Source organism: Triticum dicoccoides, chromosome 7B (assembly GCF_002162155.2).
Source record: "Triticum dicoccoides isolate Atlit2015 ecotype Zavitan chromosome 7B, WEW_v2.0, whole genome shotgun sequence".
Lineage (NCBI taxonomy): Eukaryota > Viridiplantae > Streptophyta > Magnoliopsida > Poales > Poaceae > Triticum > Triticum dicoccoides.
Genome location: NC_041393.1, coordinates 312,800,510 through 312,821,820, shown reverse-complemented (window position 1 = coordinate 312,821,820; position 21,311 = coordinate 312,800,510).

The following is a 21,311-nucleotide window of genomic DNA, read 5'->3' as shown; positions in this document are numbered from 1 at the left end:
ACAAGAGCATATAATTCTTTATCATAAGTAGAATAATTCAGACTAGGCCCACTCAATTTTTCAGAAAAGTATGCAACAGGTTTGCCATCTTGTAATAACACACCTCCTAATCCAATTCCACTAGCATCACATTCAAGCTCAAAAGTCTTATTAAAATCAGGAAGTTGGAGTAAAGGAGCATGTGTCAACTTATCTTTCAATACCGTGAAGGCTTCTTCCTGTGCGATACCCCAAACAAAAGGCACATCCTTCTTTGTAAGCTCGTTGAGAGGTGCAGCAATGGTGCTGAAATCTCTCACAAAACGCCTATAGAATCCAGCGAGGCCAAGAAAACTCCTCACTTGTGTGACCGTTTTGGGCTGCGGCCAACTCTCAATAGCTTCAATCTTGGCTTTGTCAACTTCAATTCCCTGTGGACTAGCCAAGAAAAGATACTCGGTCGGTGCAAAAGGTGCACTTCCCAAGGTTACCAAACAAACGTGCATCACGTAGAGCAATAAAAACAGCACGTAAATGTTCCAAATGTTCTTCCAAAGATCTGCTATAAATCAGTATATCATCAAAATAGACTACCACAAATCGTCCAATGAAAGCACGTAAAACTTCGTTCATTAGTGTCATGAAAGTACTAGGCGCATTAGTTAACCCAAAAGGCATGACTAACCACTCATATAATCCAAACTTAGTTTTAAATGCTGTTTTCCATTCATCTCCCAATTTCATACGAATTTGATGGTATCCACTACGCAAATCAACTTTGGAGAATATTGTAGAGCCACTCAATTCATCAAGCATATCATCTAGCCTAGGAATAGGATGACGATAACGAATAGTAATATTATTAATGCCTCTACAATCAACACACATACGTGATGTACCATCCTTTTTCGGCACTAGAATAATAGGAACAGCACAAGGACTAAGGGATTCGCGTATATAACCTTTGTCGAGAAGCTCTTGTACTTGACACATAATCTCCTTCGTCTCCTCTGGATTGGTACGGTATGGTGCACGGTTTGGCAGTGAAGCACCGGGAACTAAGTCAATTTGATGCTCAATCCCTCGAATAGGCGGTAATCCCGGTGGCACGTCTTGTGGAAAGACGTCAGCGAACTCCTGCAAAATGTTAGTGACAGCAGGAGGCAAAGAGGAAGGCACGTCCTCGAATGAAAATAATGCCTCTTTGCACACAAAAGCATAGCAAACAGATTTGCTGAAATCTAGCTCATCAATATCAGATTTGGTGGCAAATAAACATGCACTTTTCAATTTAATTTCAGAAGCAACACTAGATGGTTTATTATTAGGCTTCATTTGTTGCTCAAATTCTTTTGCCACAATCTGATTTTCACTCTGATTCGTCTCCTGTTTTGCTTTATTAGCTCTATTAATATCATCTTTCAAAATGGAATCAGGAGTCATAGGAAGCAAAGTAATATTTTTATCCTTATGAACAAGAGTATAGTGATTGTTTCTACCATGGTGTACAGAATTTTTATCAAATTGCCATGGTCTACCAAGTAATAAGGAACATGCTTGCATAGGTACCACATCACAATCAACATAATCAGCATATGTAGAGATACTAAAATGCACACGAACAGTACGTGTTACCTTAACCTTGCCGCTGTTGTTGAACCATTGGATGTAGTAAGGATGTGGATGTGGTCTTGTGGTGAGAGAAAGCTTCTCCACCATCTCCATGCTAGCCAAGTTGTTGCAGCTCCCTCCGTCTATTATGACGCGCACAGAACGTTCCTTCACAACTCCCTTGGTATGGAACAAATTGTGCCTCTGATTTTGCTCAGCTTGTGTGACCTGCACACTCAAAACACGTTGAGCAACTAAACATTCATACCTATCAGCGTCTTCAGGAGCCATGTATTGCGTCGCATGATCAGAATCATCTCCACCATGTTCTTCACGTGTAATAAGAGCCAATGTCTCCTCATCATAGTCACTAGCGGACTCATATCCACCATCCGCGGTAGCAATCATCACACGCGGAGATTTGCATTCCCTCGCATAATGACCTCCTCCCTTACAACGACGACAAATAATATCACTTGTGTGCCCTGTTGATGACATGGAAGAAGAAGAACGCTGTGCAGGCCCCGCAGGTGCGCTCTTGGCAGATAATGGTGGTTGTGCCTGTTTTCTTGTATCACGGCTGGAGGTGGCACCAGATGGAGGTGCTGGTGCTGTTGAAGTAGAAGATGCACATGGTGTCCATGATGAAGGTCGGCCTACAGAAAAGTTAGTTCGCCCCAATGCTTGTCGATCCTGCACTTCACGTTCAGCTTTACAAGCAAGATGGAATAAACGAGTGATATTAGTATACTCCTTATAGTCTAGAATGGTCTGAATCTCTCTATTTAATCCACCCAGAAAACGTGCAAGCATAGCTTCATTCTCCTCAACAATACCACATCTAATCATGCCAGTTTGTAATTCCTGATAATATTCTTCTACAGAATTTTTTCCTTGTCTTAAACGCTGCAATTTTTGAAGCAATTCACGTTGATAATATGGTGGAACCCAACGCGTACGCATAGCAGTTTTCAAAGCAGCCCAAGTAGTTGGAATAGGATATAATCTACAATGTTCAGACCACCATACACATGCAAAACTAGTGAAAGCACAAACGGCAGCAGCAACTCGTCTCTCCTCAGGATATTGTAAACATGTAAATCGTTGTTCAGTTTCTAACTCCCAAGTAAGATATATATCAGGAACATATCTACCCTCAAATGGTGGAATATTCAATTTCAGTTTAGGAATATAGACATCATCTCGTACCTGAGGTGGTGGTGCAGGCCTACCATTACGAATATATACCTGAGGTCGACCTGCTGGTGGTGGTACAGGTGGCTGCACGTAGTGTTGATTTTGATCAACCTCATCCTCATAATCTCCCACATAATCATCCTCCTCCGCATCAGCAGCAGGAGCCACAGAAGTATCAACAGCAGCACCAACAGTTTGGCCAAACGCAAGAGGAACACGACTTGCTCGGCGGAGGTCTGCTTCGCGACGTGGAGGTAGTCGTTGTTGTTGTTGTTGTTGGAGAGGTGCGTTAGGTGCAGCGGGTGGTGGTGGTGGAAGACGCGCGAGCAATTCATTAAACTTGCTATCGAGCTTTGTTTCGAACGTCTTCTCAAGGCAAGTGATCTTCTCCATGGCCTCTTCAAAATTGTTCAGCACATCTTGCACCTGTTCAGTCATCATTTGCTGAAACTTATCATGAAGCTCCTTGTTCGATAAATTCTCCCAGTCAATCTCGTCGGCTTGTGATCCTGGCATGGTTAGCAGCAATAGAAACACACAAGAATATGATCCTACAGACTACGAACAAGTGGTGGTGGTGGGTATCACAAATCCGTCAAACAAATCTCAAATTCTTACCAGTTCTTACCCAGCAGCAGGCGGTGATCGGCAACCGTTGTAGTCAAAAACTCTCAAAGCTTGGATAGAGCGATTACCAGGGAGAGTCAAACGCACGACGTAGATGTATGTGGAGCTGGGAAGGCTTATAATATGGTAGCAAAAAGGGTCAGCAATAATCAATTCAGAGATGCAAAGTTGAATAAACGCTCAACGACGGTACTGTGCTGGTCCTAGGCTAGACTGTGCTAGAGACGCGAGCCTAGAACACTAACAAAATCACGGCGCGGCACGTAAACAAGGGAGAAGCACACTCTGAATTTTTTTTTTCGCTCTTTTTTTTTTGCGCTCTTTTCTTTTTTTTTGCGTTGTTTTTTTTTTTGCGAAAAATCACTATAATGGCGAGTGTCTCAAAACTCTTCCTAGCTCAAACTGACAGGATGGGCACGAAATTTTTTTTTCGACCAATTTTTTTTTTCGACTGCCCGGACCCAAAAACTCGAAACGGGTCAAAAAAAAACTTCCTATAATGGCACCTGTCTCAAAACACTCAGAAACACTTAAAAATAGGATAGCCAGAATTTTTTTCGAAAAATGCGTTTTCGAAAAATTTTGGGCCTAAACGGAGCGTGGCTACCCGACTCATCATAGTCACTAGCGGACTCATATCCACCATCCGCGGTAGCAATCATCACACGCGGAGATTTGCATTCTCTCGCATAATGACCTCCTCCCTTACAACGACGACAAATAATATCACTTGTGTGCCCTGTTGATGCCATGGAAGAAGAAGAACGCTGTGCAGGACCCGCAGGTGCGCTCTTGGAAGATAATGGTGGTTGTGCCTATTTTTTTTTCCCGAAACCTACTCCGGCAAGGAAACACGAATCGGAATCTAGATGGATCCCGAAAACAAACCTAATAAGCAAAGAACTCGGATTGGTGGTGGATATATGGTGGTGGTATATGGCAGCGGTGGTGGTAGCGGTGGTAGTATATGGATATGGATCGGTGGTGGTATATGGACACAGATTGGTGGTGGTATATGGATACGGATTCGGAGCGGTGGCGGATAAGCGGTGGTGGTAGATGGCAGGGACGATGATGATGGTGCGACGGCGGCGTGACAACTTATGACCAGAACTCGAAACTCTAAAAGACTAGACTCTAAGACCAGCAACTAGACACGACGATGCAACCGCAAATTAAACAAAGCAAAACCCTAAAAAGATTATGCAAGGCTCAGATTGGTTCGGATATGATGAACTAACCCTAAATTTTTTTTTGTGGCTTTTTCGTGGACTATAGGTATGAAGAGCAGACTCGATCTAAACTACTAAAAAACTGTAAAATCTCACCGAGCAACCTGGAAATCTGATACCACTTGATAGAGGCAAAGGTGTCCCGTCTTTCGATGAGATGGTGGATTTCGCTTTGGTGGAAGTCGACTTTGACGATCCGACTACGAACGTGCGAGGACGTCGCGCCTTAGCAATCGCTAAACCAACTCCGAGAGGTTATTGACCACGCCGGAGCACGATCAACCTGACCACGAGGGTCTGTTTCCTGCAAGCAAACGAAGAACAAGCAAGAAACTGAGATTGCAATCTGGATATTGCGAATATAAGATGAAAGCTTTATTGATCAAGGTGGGGTTCTGTGACGCCTTTGTCTGGTCGTTGAACACAAACGAAGTACGCGAAGTTGCAGCTATGGCTAACTTTTAATCTAAACAAAACCCAAAGTCTAAACGATGCCCTAAGGGCTGTATATATGGAGGAAGAGGGGGGAATTTCGTGGCCCTTGGTGGAGGGGTCCGAAATCAACCCTATCTCTTGTTTCCCCACACATACGGACTCTAAAAATAGCCTATACTTATGTATTTCGAAATTACATGGGCCTGGCCCAATAATAAGGTGACGCAGCACCTAAAATAGCCTCGGGACGAAATTTATGAAGTGACATCTTGTATATTTCGTCCAAGGCTTCATGCACCCATTATGGTGGCTTCAAAGTCCTGAAATCATCACTTGTAACTCCGTTCTTGATCCCCTTGCGCATGCCATCATCTCCATGCTTGTTCTTGCTCCAATGTTCATCCTTCTCCAAGCTAGGCCCTTCATTTGTAAGCAAAACAAATGTATCCAATTTAGGCAGCATCATATTCTCATGAACATTAGAATCATTACCAAGAAACGAAAGTACCTGCTAATTTAGTTGGTGTGCACGAGCTCTAGTAATTGGTCCAGTATGTATAGCAGCAGGGGCTGTGGGTGTAACAATTGTATTGATGTCCTCATCATCCTCCCCTTCTTGAAATGAAGTCGTCCTCGACGGAAGTTCATCTTCCTCACCCAAATAAGGCTTCAAATCTGCAATGTTAAAAGTGGGACTAACCCCAAAATCTGCAGGCAGCTCAAGTTTATATGCATTATCATTTATTTTCTCTAACACCTTAAAGGGACCATCAGCACGTGGCATTAGCTTTGATTTGCGCAAATCAGGAAATCTATCCTTACGCAAATGTAACCAAACAAGATCTCCAGGTGCAAACACAACATGTTTTCTACCCTTATCTCCAGCAAGTTTATATTTAGCATTCATACGCTCAATGTTTTCCTTAGTTAACTCACGCATTTTTAAAATCAATTCAGCACGTTGTTTAGCATCAAAATTAACCTTCTCCGAAGATGGAAGAGGCAACAAATCAATAGGTGCACGAGGTAGGAAACCATACACAACTTCAAAAGGGCACATCTTAGTAGTAGAATGCAATGAACGATTATAAGCAAATTCAATATGAGGCAAGCATTCCTCCCACATTTTCTTATTATTCTTCAAAACAGCCCTAAGCATAGTAGACAACGTTCTATTGACTACTTCAGTTTGTCCATCAGTTTGGGGGTGACAAGTAGTACTAAAAAGCAGTTTAGTCCCCAACTTAGCCCATAAACATCTCCAAAAGTGGCTAAGAAATTTAGTATCACGATCTGAAACAATAGTATTTGGCACACCATGCAAGCGAATAATTTCACGAAAGAACAAATCAGCAACATTAACAGCATCATCACTTTTATGACATGGTATAAAGTGTGCCATTTTCGAGAATCTATCCACGACAACAAATATGCTATCCCTCCCCTTCTTTGTTCGAGGTAAACCTAAAACAAAGTCCATAGATATATCCTCCCAAGGAACACTAGGTACAGGCAAAGGCATATATAAACCATGAGGATTGAGCCGTGACTTAGCTTTTTGACATGTAGTGCAGCGAGCAATAAAACGCTCAACATCCCGTCTCATCTTTGGCCAAAAGAAATGTGTAGCAAGTACGTCCTCCGTCTTCTTCACGCCAAAGTGTCCCATTAATCCTCCTCCATGCGCCTCCTGCAACAACAAAAGACGAACGGAGCTAGCTGGAATGCATAGCTTGTTAGCACGAAACACAAATCCATCGTTAACGACGAACTTGTTCCACATTCTTCCTTCTTTACAATTCTGCATTACATCTTTAAAATCAGCATCATGCACATATTGATCTTTGATGGTCTCCAAACCAAATATTTTGAAGTCAAGTTGTGAAAGCATAGTATAGCGGCGAGACAATGCATCAACAATAACATTTTCTTTTCCCTTCTTGTGTTTAATGACATAAGGAAAAGTGATAGAGGCAAAGGTGTCCCGTCTTTCGATGAGATGGTGGATTTCGCTTTGGTGGAAGTCGACTTTGACGATCCGACTACGAACGTGCGAGGACGTCGCGCCTTAGCAATCGCTAAACCAACTCCGAGAGGTTATTGACCACGCCGGAGCACGATCAACCTGACCACGAGGGTCTGTTTCCTGCGAGCAAACGAAGAACAAGCAAGAAACTGAGATTGCAATCTGGATATTGCGAATATAAGATGAAAGCTTTATTGATCAAGGTGGGGTTCTGTGACGCCTTTGTCTGGTCGTTGAACACAAACGAAGTACGCGAAGTTGCAGCTATGGCGAACTTTTAATCTAAACAAAACCCAAAGTCTAAACGATGCCCTAAGGGCTGTATATATGGAGGAAGAGGGGGGGGGGGATTTCGTGGCCCTTGGTGGAGGGGTCCGAAATCAACCCTATCTCTTGTTTCCCCACACATACGGACTCTAAAAATAGCCTATACTTATGTATTTCGAAATTACATGGGCCTGGCCCAATAATAAGGTGACGCAGCACCTAAAATAGCCTCGGGACGAAATTTATGAAGTGGCATCTTGTATATTTCGTCCATGGCTTCATTCACCCATTATGGTGGCTTCAAAGTCCTGAAATCATCACTTGTAACTCCGTTCTTGTTCCCCTTGCGCATGGCATCATCTCCATGCTTGTTCTTGCTCCAATGTTCATCCTTCTCCAAGCTAGGCCCTTCATTTGTAAGCAAAACAAATGTATCCAATTTAGGCAGCATCATGTTCTCATGAACATTAGAATCATTACCAAGAAACGAAAGTACCTGATAATTTAATTGGCGTGCGCGAGCTCTAGTAATTGGTCCCGTATATGTAGCAGTAGGGGCTGTGGGTGTAACAATGGTATTGATGTCCTCATCAGACTTGGACTCTATCTTCTCTTGGCCCAAAAGTGACGTGAGAGGACTTTTTGAACAGATCCTAAACTTCTCCTTTTCCTTATCTTCATATGTGGATTGTACAAATGTCCCATACACCTGCAATTGGACAAAACACAAAAGTGTGTGAAATATTTTTGTTCTGGATAAGATAAATAGATTATTGAATAGTTTGTACTAGAAATCACCTTGTCGCAAAGACGTAGCTGATGTAAGTACGGACGTTGACAATGCACCATACTCTTGAGATGATGTCGCGCTCACAATCCAAGGTGGGGCTGCTCTAGTAGGTGCAACGGTGGAGCATGAACTGGAATAGTAGTTGTTGTAGTCACCCAATGCATCCTCCTGTATCTGTCTCTCAAAGGTACAAGCGTGAACATACATACCAGTAATGCAATGATGAATATAGTTAAATCTTGCATGGATATCATGGTTCAAACCACCAAAAAATCTATTCATTGTATCATCCTCAGATTCTTCTATGTCACAATGATGCATATAATATTTGAACTCTTGGTAGTAAGCATGAACAGTGTTGTTGCCTTGTTTAAATTGTTTAAATTTGCGAAGCAATTCACGACGATAGTAAGGAGGGAAAAATTGTTTTCTCATTACATCTTTCAAATATTTCCAAGTTGTGGGTTGGTTAGCAATGTTTTTCTTACAATGCACACTCCACCAAACAGAAGCAAAACCAGTAAATGCTCTAGTGGCAGCTCGTACTCGCTCAAGTTCAGAAAAGTCATGTTGACTAAAACCTTGTTGTACTTCAAGCTCCCAAGCTAGATAAATAGCAGGATTAAATCTACCCTCAAATGACGGTAAAGAGATAACCTGACCATGTGCTTGTGCGTGGTGTCCCAACTCTCGTGATGGTGAAGATGTGTCCATCGTCCAAGAACTTCTATCTCCGGAACCTGTCATGATTAGTAGAAACAAGAAACAAAATTCGAGAATAATGTTCCTATGAACTACTAGGATGTGGTTGTATAGTGCTCACAGTAAAGCAAATATCAATATCTTACAAGTTCTTACCATGCGGCAAGTGGTGACAGGCAACCAACGGTGTCAAGTAACTCTGAAGATTGTGTAAAGCGATTGCCAGGGGAATGTACGTATACACGGTGTAGAAATATGTGGAGCCGGGTTGGCTATATATGGTAGCAAAAAATTAGCAGTAATTAATTCAAAGATGCAATGTTGAATAAACGCTCAACGACGGTACTGTGCTGGTCCTAGGCTCGACCGTACTAGAGACGCGAGCCTAGACCACTAATGAGGCCACGGCGTAGCACAACTAGCATCAATGAAGGATACTACATAGCTCTGGACAGCAAAATATAAGTGAAGATCATATGTGGATTGTACAAATGTCCCATACACCTGCAATTGGACAAAACACAAAAGTGTGCTAAGTATTTTTGTTCTGGATAACATAAATAGATTATTGAATAGTTTGCACTAGAAATCACCTGACAAATATGCATGTATGCAATATTTTTGGCCTTATCCAAGGTAGTCATGTCCTCATCACTGCGGCCCTCGCGGCGGAAGTACAAAACAACCTTCTTAGGCAAACAGCCAACTCAGCGATAAGTAACCTGGATACCGTCAAGCGAGTCTGGAGTACTCCGCAACAGGATCATCCGGCACGTCCAGGGCTCGACTAGCAATCCGGCCTCCGCCCTAGTCCCACTCAAACAGCGAAATTTGTGCCGTGCGTACACAACTATGCACTTAAAATACCCTGGGCATCGGCGGAGGCACGGCCATAACACGGTCCACAATGTGGTTCGACCGCCCCAGGACACACACATTTTTGCACCCCTTTTTCTTTTAGGTCCCTATCTTCAGGAGGCTCTTCCGAAAGTCCGGCTATCGGACACATAGCGGGACGGACACACCAGGAGGTCAAGAAGCTTTGGCGTACGAGGGAATCCTTAGGTGGTCTCTGATAACGATCGTTATATCTGTTTTACATAAATGCATACCGCCCGCTCCTGGTCAGGATGTGTCAAACAGTCCTATTCTGCTTATCGCCCTACTTGTATATGTACGCTTTGACGTATCATTTGAATAACAAGGGAAAATAGTATACAGCATCAGCTTGCTATTACGTTTATTTTCCCCTTTTTCTTTACTGCTTATTTATTACACCCGTGCATTTTGGCATGACGAGTTTGCCAGGGGCTTCAGAACCCCATAACCCAAGTCCGAACACTTTCGACAGTGCGGCACCCCGAACTTATAACATTATATGCATCAGCTCCAAATAATGTCTTAGGTCAATAGTTGGGTTTTCCCGGCTCCCATGTTTTGGTACCTTACGTTCCGCTATATCGGCTAAGGTAGCGCAGGGAGAATTACTGCGATTGTGTCCCGGTTCTTTCGGACGAGCACCTCAGTAGAGAAAGCCAAAAACTGACTGTCATGATAAGGCGAGAGTCGGTCGCTGTTCGAGAGGTCTCAAATTCTTAAAGATTTTTTCCGCTTCAGGCGAGGAATCAGCCTCGTCCGATTTAGGCGTGTATAGCGCCCCGAGTCCGGCTTTCCGGATACTAGGGGCTTCGCCAAAATTTGAAATTGTAGAGTTCTATGGCTAAGTGAGGGCGATAAAGCCGTATAGTCCGATTGCCTCATTCGTGGCGCTAAACACCTCCTTAAAAGGACCAAAAACTTGGATAAAGAGTGTTTATATTTATCCCGAACACCCCAGTACTAGTTACATGGGTGATGAGGACATCAATACAATTGTTACACCCACAGCCCCTGCTGCTATACATACTGGACCAATTACTAGAGCTCGTGCACGCCAACTAAATTACCAGGTACTTTCGTTTCTTGGTAATGATTCTAATGTTCATGAGAATATGATGCTGCCTAAATTGGATACATTTGTTTTGCTTACAAATGAAGGGCCTAGCTTGGAGAAGGATGAACATTGGAGCAAGAACAAGCATGGAGATGATGGCATGCGCAAGGGAAACAAGAACGGAGTTACAAGTGATGATTTCAGGACTTTGAAGCCACCATAATGGGTGCATGAAGCCTTGGACGAAATATACAAGATGCCACTTCATAAATTTCGTCCCGAGGCTATTTTAGGTGCTGCGTCACCTTATTATTGGGCCAGGCCCATGTAATTTCGAAATACATAAGTATAGGCTATTTTTAGAGTCCGTATGTGTGGGGAAACAAGAGATAGGGTTGATTTCGGACCCCTCCACCAAGGGCCACGAAATCCCCCCCCCCTCTTCCTCCATATATACAGCCCTTAGGGCATCGTTTAGACTTTGGGTTTTGTTTAGATTAAAAGTTCGCCATAGCTGCAACTTCGCGTACTTCGTTTGTGTTCAACGACCAGACCAAGGCGTCACAGAACCCCACCTTGATCAATAAAGCTTTCATCTTATATTCGCAATATCCAGATTGCAATCTTAGTTTCTTGCTTGTTCTTCGTTTGCTCGCAGGAAACAGACCCTCGTGGTCAGGTTGATCGTGCTCCGGCGTGGTCAATAACCTCTCAGAGTTGGTTTAGCGATTGCTAAGGCGCGACGTCTTCGCACGTTCGTAGTCGGATCGTCAAAGTCGACTTCAACCAAAGCGAAATCCACCATCTCATCAAAAGACGGGACACCATTGCCTCTATCAAGTGGTATCAGATTTCCAGGTTGCTCGGTGAGATTTTACAGTTTTTCGTAGTTTAGATCGAGTCTGTTCTTCATACCTATAGTCCACAAAAAGCCACAAAAAAAATTAGGGTTAGTTCATCATATCCGAACCAATCTGAGCCTTGCATAATCTTTTTAGGGTTTTGCTTTGTTGAATTTGCGGTTGCATCGTCGTGTCTAGTTGCTGGTCTTAGAGTCTAGTCTTTTAGAGTTTCGAGTTCTGGTCATAAGTTGTCACGCCGCCGCCGCACCATCATCATCGCCCCTTCCATCTACCACCACCGCACCGAATCCGTATCCATATACCACCACCAATCCGTGTCCATATACCACCACCGATCCATATCCATATACTACCACCGCTACCACCACCGCTGCCATATACCACCACCATATATCCACCACCAATGGTTCAACAACAGCGGCAAGGTTAAGGTAACACGTACTGTTCGTGTGCATTTTAGTATATCTACATATGCTGATTATGTTGCTTGTGATGTGGTACCTATGCAAGCATGTTCCTTATTACTTGGTAGACCATGGCAATTTGATAAAAATTCTGTACACCATGGTAGAAACAATCACTATACTCTTGTTCATAAGGATAAAAATATTACTTTGCTTCCTATGACTCCTGATTCCATTTTGAAAGATGATATTAATAGAGCTAATAAAGCAAAACAGGAGACGAATAAGAGTGAAAATCAGATTGTGGCAAAAGAATTTGAGCAACAAATGAAGCCTAATAATAAATCATCTAGTGTTGCTTCTGAAATTAAATTGAAAAGTGCATGTTTATTTGCCACCAAATCTGATATTGATGAGCTAGATTTCAGCAAATCTGTTTGCTATGCTTTTGTGTGCAAAGAGGCATTATTTTCATTCGAGGACGTGCCTTCCTCTTTGCCTCCTGCTGTCACTAACATTTTGCAGGAGTTCGCTGACGTTTTTCCACAAGATGTGCCACCGGGATTACCGCCTATTCGAGGGATTGAGCATCAGATTGACTTAATTCCCGGTGCTTCACTGCCAAACCGTGCACCATACCGTACCAATCCAGAGGAGACGAAGGAGATTATGCGTCAAGTACAAGAGCTTCTCGACAAAGGTTATATACGCGAATCCCTTAGTCCTTGTGCTGTTCCTATTATTCTAGTGCCGAAAAAGGATGGTACATCACGTATGTGTGTTGATTGTAGAGGCATTAATAATATTACTATTCGTTATCGTCATCCTATTCCTAGGCTAGATGATATGCTTGATGAATTGAGTGGCTCTACAATATTCTCCAAAGTTGATTTACGTAGTGGATACCATCAAATTCGTATGAAATTGGGAGATGAATGGAAAACAGCATTCAAAACTAAGTTTGGATTATATGAGTGGTTAGTCATGCATTTTGGGTTAACTAATGCACCTAGTACTTTCATGAGATTAATGAACGAAGTTTTACGTGCTTTCATTGGACGATTTGTGGTAGTTTACTTTGATGACATATTGATTTATAGCAGATCTTTGGAAGAACATTTGGAACATTTACGTGCTGTTTTTATTGCTCTACGTGATGCACGTTTGTTTGGTAACCTTGGAAAGTGCACCTTTTGCACCGACCGAGTATCTTTTCTTGGCTATGTTGTTACTCCACAGGGAATTGAAGTTGATAAAGCCAAGATTGAAGCTATTGAGAGTTGGCCGCAACCCAAAACGGTCACACAAGTGAGGAGTTTTCTTGGCCTCGCTGGATTCTATAGGCGTTTTGTGAGAGATTTTGATGAGGACATGACTACCTTGAATATGACCAAAAATATTGCATATATGCATATTTGTCAGGTGATTTCTAGTGCAAACTATTCAATAATCTATTTATGTTATCCTGAACAAAAATACTTCACACACTTTTGTGTTTTGTCTAATTGCAGGTGTATGGGACATTTGTACAATCCACATATGAAGATAAGGAAGAAAGAGATGTTTATTTGCTGTCCAAAAAGTTCTCTCACGTCATTTTTGGCCCAAGAGAAGATAGAGTCCAAGTCTCTCACGTTCTGGATTCAGATTCGGACTGCACAGACATACCTGACTCAAAACGCACACAAGTTTTTCATACGGACTCCGAATTGGGTGATTCTTTTTTTGTTGGAAACTAGATTCCGTGCACTTTCCAACCCAATTGGAATGACCTTCAAATTCGTTCGGAGCGTTGAGTTGTGGACGAAACAATCTGATGCTGCAGCAGAATCCGAGTCAGACTACAAGTCCAAAGGTGTTGCATCACCTCCACTTGGGCCCATTGGCCTTGTACGACCTAGATTTAGTTTTAGGCTGCCTTGGGACGTCCTCTCACCTCCTTGGCCACCACCCCTTGCTCCTATATAAGTAGATCCATCTAGTAGCTTTTTCCTTGGGATTTGTTTAGTTAAAAGTTAGCCATTGCAACTTCGTGTACTTCGTTTGTGTCCAACGACCAGACCAAGACCGCTTACGGATCCCCACCTTTATCAATACTTCATACATACTCGCAATATTCAGATTGCTTTTATCATATTCTTGCTTGTTCTTCGATTGCTTGCAGGAATAGACCTTCGTGGTCAGGTTGATTGTGCTCCGGCGTGGTCAATAAACTCTCGGAGTTGGTTTAGCGATTGCTAAGGCGCAACGTCGTGCACGTTTGTAGTCGGATCGTCAAAGTCGTCTCCACCAAATCGATAGTTATCATCTCATCGAAAGATCGGGACACCCCGCCTCTATCAAGTGGTATCAGTTTTCAGGTTGCTCGGTGAGAATTTCCAGTTTTTCCTAGATTAGATTTATTTTCTTACCTATTGTCCAAGAAAAAGCCACAAAACAAAAGTTAGATCTATTCATCCTTTGTCCTAGCCAGACTGAGCCTTTGCAATTTTCTTTTCATTGTTTGCATTATTGAATTATCGGTTGCATCGCCGTGTCGAGTTGCTGGTCTTAGTGTCTAGTACCTTTAGAGTTTCGAGTTCTGTTCACATTAGTCACGCAGCCGCTGCATCATTATCCCATCCGCTGTCCACCATCCCATCCACCAATTTCCACCATGTGCTACGCACTGTTTATTGTCATAATCATAGTTGAGGTCACTCACATCTTCGCGTGATCGAATCTGCATCTTATCTAGTTTGTTTTGGAAAGAGGGAGAAAAAAAGAGAGAAAAAAAGGAGAAAAAAAAGGAGAAAAAAAAGTCAGAGAGAAAAAAAGGTGAGAAAGAAAAAAAAAGTGTGAGGAAAAAAAAGAGAGAGAGAAGAAAAAGAAAAAAAACGTGAGAAAAAAAAAGAGAGAAGAAAAAAAATCGGATCTATCTAGAATCAATCTCGTACCTGAATTCGGATTGGAATCTGTTTTGCGCACTGTTCAGTAAAACAGGTGTATCTTCCTCATACGAAGTCCGTTTTGCCTCCGTGAGTACTCAAATTGAAGCTAGCGACGAGCCGCATCTAAAAAGTTGCAGAAGCTAGTTCAATATTTGACACCTCAAAATCGGCTTCTAAATAGGTCTTTTTGCCCTCCAAAGTTCGTGAACACAGCTTGTTCCAATTTTTCAGGCCAGTTTTAGAATTCTTTGACTCCTCATATTAACTCGGAATTGAGTGATTCTTTTTGCATTGGAAAGCTTGAGTTAGTAGCATTCTTTGAAAGAATTTATCAGAAAATTGTCTTAAACTTTTCAAGAGGAAAGTTGGAGAGAGAGTTGTTGTATATCCTGCTTGGCAGTTGTTTTTCATCATTATCTTCACTGCCGTTGTGATCTTCACTTATATCTTGCTGTCAAGAGCTACTTAGTATCCTACATTGATGCTAGTTGTGCTACGCCGTGACCTCATTAGTGTTCTAGGCTCGCGTCTCTAGTCCGGTCTAGCCTGGGACCAGCACAGTACCGTTGTTGAGCGTTTATTCAACATTGCATCTTTGAATTGATTATTGCTAATCTTTTGCTACCATATATAGCCAACCCAGCTCCACATATTTCTACACCGTGTATACGTATGCTCCCCTGGCAATCGCTTTACTCAATATTCGGAGTTACTTGACACCGCTGGTTGCCGATCACCGCCTGCTGCATGGTAAGAACTTGTAAGACATTGATATTTGCTTTACTGTGAGCGTTTTACCACCACATCCTAGTAGTTATAGGAACATTATTTTTGGGTTTTGTTTCTTGTTCTACTAATCATGACAGGATCCAGAGTCAATTCATGGGCTTTGTCGATCGCGGGAGACGTGCCACCACCTTTGCAAATACCACAACCGTCACGAGAGGTGCACAAACATCCAAATGCACATGATCAGGTTAATGTATCTATACCACAATTTAATGGCCGTTTTAAACCTGCTTTATATATTGAATGGGAGTTCGACATAAAAAATATATTTGCTTCCCATAATTTCGATGAACATAAAAAGGTTAAGGTTGCGGTTGGTTCTTTCACTGGTTATGCTTTGGTTTGGTGGAGTGAATATTGTCGGTTACACCCCGATTATATACCTACTACTTGGGATGATTTGAAACTTGCCATGCGACATACTTTCGTCCCTGCTTATTATACTCGTGACATGATTAAGAAGTTGCAACACTTAAAACAAGGTAGTGAAACTGTAACAAAATATTATGATGATTTACAAACTACCTTGTTGCATTCCTCTTTAGAAGAAAGTGAAGATGATTTTATGGATAGATTTTGGGGAGGATTAAACCATGATATTCAAGAGATACTAATTCATGAAGAGTGTTATCCTATGGACCATTTGTTTCATCTTGCTTGCAAAGCTGAACAGGAAATAAAACGACGTGTTGGCCACGAGGAGAACAAGCGCACGGTGCACATTCCAAGAGTTGATATGATTGTTCCTTCAACTACTAGGCATATTATGACAACCACATCCGTTGTTGTCAGGACTACATCACCTCCACCATGTGACACATCGCCCCCGAGAGTGGCTACATCATCTGAGTTGATCATAAGAGGTAATGACAAAGGTACTGATCTTCCATCTCTACATGAGAATGATGAATGCCTTGTCAATTTGAATACACCATCTGATGAGCTACCCACTACTTTGATCACACCACCTATTTTAGAGGACTACGTTGATAATTTGACTTTGCCATGTGATCAAACAACTGAAATACCCACAATTTTGAGTGCACCCATTGAATTAACTATTGATGCAAAAGAACCAATGTTTAATCATTTTGATATGACCTCTAATCTTGGTGATGATTCTGTGTTGAATGACTTATTGCATGTTTGCTTATTTAAGCATGTTGTAGCATGTAAATTTGATGCAAGTAAGGTTTATTCACCAATGTTGGGATGGTTTAATGATGAACATTGTCAATCTTTTGAAATGAATAAGAGCTTCACTTATATGTGCAAACTGAGTTGCAATATTTTCATGCCTTCTACTTCTTGTGCTAATTTTTTGGCTTTAGATTTTATGAACTGTGCAAGTTACTCATCTATTCATGTGTCATATATGCAAAAATCAAGGGAAGTAAAAATGGATGACATATACATATACAATATGTACACCTTGTCTCTTTTGTTAGCCACATTTCAGATTAAGCAACGCCGAGGACGGCTTTATTTTCAAGAAGGGGAGGATGATGAGGACATGACTACCTTGGATATGACCAAAAATATTGCATATATGCATATTTATCAGGTGATTTCTAGTGCAAACTATTCAATAATCTATTTATGTTATCCTGAACAAAAATACTTCACACACTTTTGTGTTTTGTCTAATTGCAGGTGTATGGGACATTTGTACAATCCACATATGAAGATAAGGAAGAAAGAGATGTTTATTTGCTGTCCAAAAAGTTCTCTCACGTCATTTTTGGCCCAAGAGAAGATAGAGTCCAAGTCTCTCACGTTCTGGATTCAGATTCGGACTGCACAGACATACCTGACTCAAAACGCACACACGTTTTTCATACGGACTCCGAATTGGGTGATTCTTTTTTTGTTGGAAACTAGATTTCGTGCACTTTCCAACCCAATTGGAATCACCTTCAAATTCGTCCGGAGCGTTGAGTTGTGGACGAAACAATCTGATGCTGCAGCAGAATCCGAGTCAGACTACAAGTCCAAAGGTGTTACATCACCTCCACTTGGGCCCATTGGCCTTGTACGACCTAGATTTAGTTTTAGGCTGCCTTGGGACGTCCTCTCACCTCCTTGGCCACCACCCCTTGCTCCTATATAAGTAGATCCATCTAGTAGCTTTTTCCTTGGGATTTGTTTAGTTAAAAGTTAGCCATTGCAACTTCGTGTACTTCGTTTGTGTCCAACGACCAGACCAAGACCGCTTACGGATCCCCACCTTTATCAATACTTCATACATACTCGTAATATTCAGATTGCTTTTATCATATTCTTGCTTGTTCTTCGATTGCTTGCAGGAATAGACCTTCGTGGTCAGGTTGATTGTGCTCCGGCGTGGTCAATAACCTCTCGGAGTTGGTTTAGCGATTGCTAAGGCGCAACGTCGTGCACGTTTGTAGTCGGATCGTCAAAGTCGTCTCCACCAAATCGATAGTTATCATCTCATCGAAAGATCGGGACACCCCGCCTCTATCAGATTTCAGCACCATTGCTGCACCTCTCAATGAGCTTACAAAGAAAGATGTGCCTTTTCTTTGGGGTACCGCACAGGAAGAAGCCTTCACGGTATTGAAAGATAAGTTGACACATGCTCCTTTACTCCAACTTCCTGATTTTAATAAGACTTTTGACCTTGAATGTGATGCTAGTGGAATTGGATTAGGAGGTGTGTTATTACAAGATGGCAAACCTGTTGCATATTTTTCTGAAAAATTGAGTGGGCCTAGTCTGAATTATTCTACTTATGATAAAGAATTATATGCTCTTGTTCGGACTTTAGAAACATGGCAACATTATTTATGGCCCAAAGAATTTGTTATACATTCTGATCATGAATCTTTGAAACATATTAGAAGTCAAGCTAAACTGAATCGTAGACATGCTAAATGGGTTGAATTCATTGAGACTTTCCCTTATGTCATTAAACACAAGAAGGGAAAAGAAAATGTTATTGCTGATGCATTGTCTCGTCGCTATACTATGCTTTCACAACTTGACTTCAAAATATTTGGTTTGGAGACCATCAAAGATCAATATGTGCATGATGCTGATTTTAAAGATGTAATGCAGAATTGTAAAGAAGGAAGAATGTGGAACAAGTTTGTTGTTAACGATGGATTTGTGTTTCGTGCTAACAAGCTATGCATTCCAGCTTGCTCCGTTCGTCTTTTGTTGTTGCAGGAGGCGCATGGAGGAGGATTAATGGGACACTTTGGCGTGAAGAAGACGGAGGACGTACTTGCTACACATTTCTTTTGGCCAAAGATGAGACGGGATGTTGAGCGTTTTATTGCTCGCTGCACTACATGTCAAAAAGCTAAGTCACGACTCAATCCTCATGGTTTATATATGCCTTTGCCTGTACCTAGTGTTCCTTGGGAGGATATATCTATGGACTTTGTTTTAGGTTTACCTCGAACAAAGAAGGGGAGGGATAGCATATTTGTTGTCGTGGATAGATTCTCGAAAATGGCACACTTTATACCATGTCATAAAAGCGATGATGCTGTTAATGTTGCTGATTTGTTCTTTCGTGAAATTATTCGTTTGCATGGTGTGCCAAATACTATTGTTTCAGATCGTGATACTAAATTTCTTAGCCACTTTTGGAGATGTTTATGGGCTAAGTTGGGGACTAAACTGCTTTTTAGTACTACTTGTCACCCCCAAACTGATGGACAAACTGAACTAGTCAATAGAACGTTGTCTACTATGCTTAGGGCTGTTTTGAAGAATAATAAGAAAATGTGGGAGGAATGCTTGCCTCATATTGAATTTGCTTATAATCGTTCATTGCATTCTACTACTAAGATGTGCCCTTTTGAAGTTGTGTATGGTTTCCTACCTCGTGCACCTATTGATTTGTTCCCTCTTCCATCTTCGGAGAAGGTTAATTTTGATGCTAAACAACGTGCTGAATTGATTTTAAAAATGCATGAGTTAACTAAGGAAAACATTGAGCGTATGAATGCTAAATATAAACTTGCTGGAGATAAGGGTAGAAAACATGTTGTGTTTGCACCTGGAGATCTTGTTTGGTTACATTTGCGTAAGGATAGATTTCCTGATTTGCGCAAATCAAAGCTAATGCCACGTGCTGATGGTCCCTTTAAGGTGTTAGAGAAAATAAATGATAATGCATATAAACTTGAGCTGCCTGCAGATTTTGGGGTTAGTCCCACTTTTAACATTGCAGATTTGAAGCCTTATTTGGGTGAGGAAGATGAGTTTCCATCGAGGACGACTTCATTTCAAGAAGGGGAGGATGATGAGGACATCAATACCATTGTTACACCCACAGGCCCTGCTGCTATGCATACTGGACCAATTACTAGAGCTCGCGCACGCCAACTAAATTACCAGGTACTTTCGTTTCTTGGTAATGATTCTAATGTTCATGAGAATATGATGCTGCCTAAATTGGATACATTTGTTTTGCTTACAAATGAAGGGCCTAGCTTGGAGGAGGATGAACATTGGAGCAAGAACAAGCATGGAGATGATGGCATGCGCAAGGGGAACAAGAACGGAGTTACAAGTGATGATTTCAGGACTTTGAAGCCACCATAATGGGTGCATGAAGCCTTGGACGAAATATACAAGATGCCACTTTATAAATTTCGTCCCGAGGCTATTTTAGGTGCTGCGTCACCTTATTATTGGGCCAGGCCCATGTAATTTCGAAATACATAAGTATAGGCTATTTTTAGAGTCCGTATGTGTGGGGAAACAAGAGATAGGGTTGATTTCGGACCCCTCCACCAAGGGCCACGAAATTCCCCCCTCTTCCTCCATATATACAGCCCTTAGGGCATCGTTTAGACTTTGGGTTTTGTTTAGATTAAAAGTTCGCCATAGCTGCAACTTCGCGTACTTCGTTTGTGTTCAACGACCAGACCAAGGCGTCACAGAACCCCACCTTGATCAATAAAGCTTTCATCTTATATTCGCAATATCCAGATTGCAATCTTAGTTTCTTGCTTGTTCTTCGTTTGCTCGCAGGAAACAGACCCTCGTGGTCAGGTTGATCGTGCTCCGGCGTGGTCAATAACCTCTCGGAGTTGGTTTAGCGATTGCTAAGGCGCGACGTCTTCGCACGTTCGTAGTCGGATCGTCAAAGTCGACTTCAACCAAAGCGAAATCCACCATCTCATCGAAAGACGGGACACCATTGCCTCTATCAATGGGGGCGGAAGCCGATGACTGGCCAACTCTCAAGATTTTTTAAACGGCCGCACAGAAGGTAATATTTTAAATTAACAAGCGCTACATAGCGCACATGAACTGGTTTTCATAATACAGGATGCCATGAGTACATTCATTGAAATATCACATCCTTAGTACATTCATCCGCCACAAGGCGGGCACCCTTAATGACATTTTCATAATTCTGTTCGGGGTGGCGATGCTCCTTGCCCTTCGGCGGCCCCTCTGTCACCAACTTCTCGGCGTCCATCTTCCCCCAGTGCACCTTTGCACGGGCCAAGGCCCTGCGTGCACCCTCAATGCAGACAGACC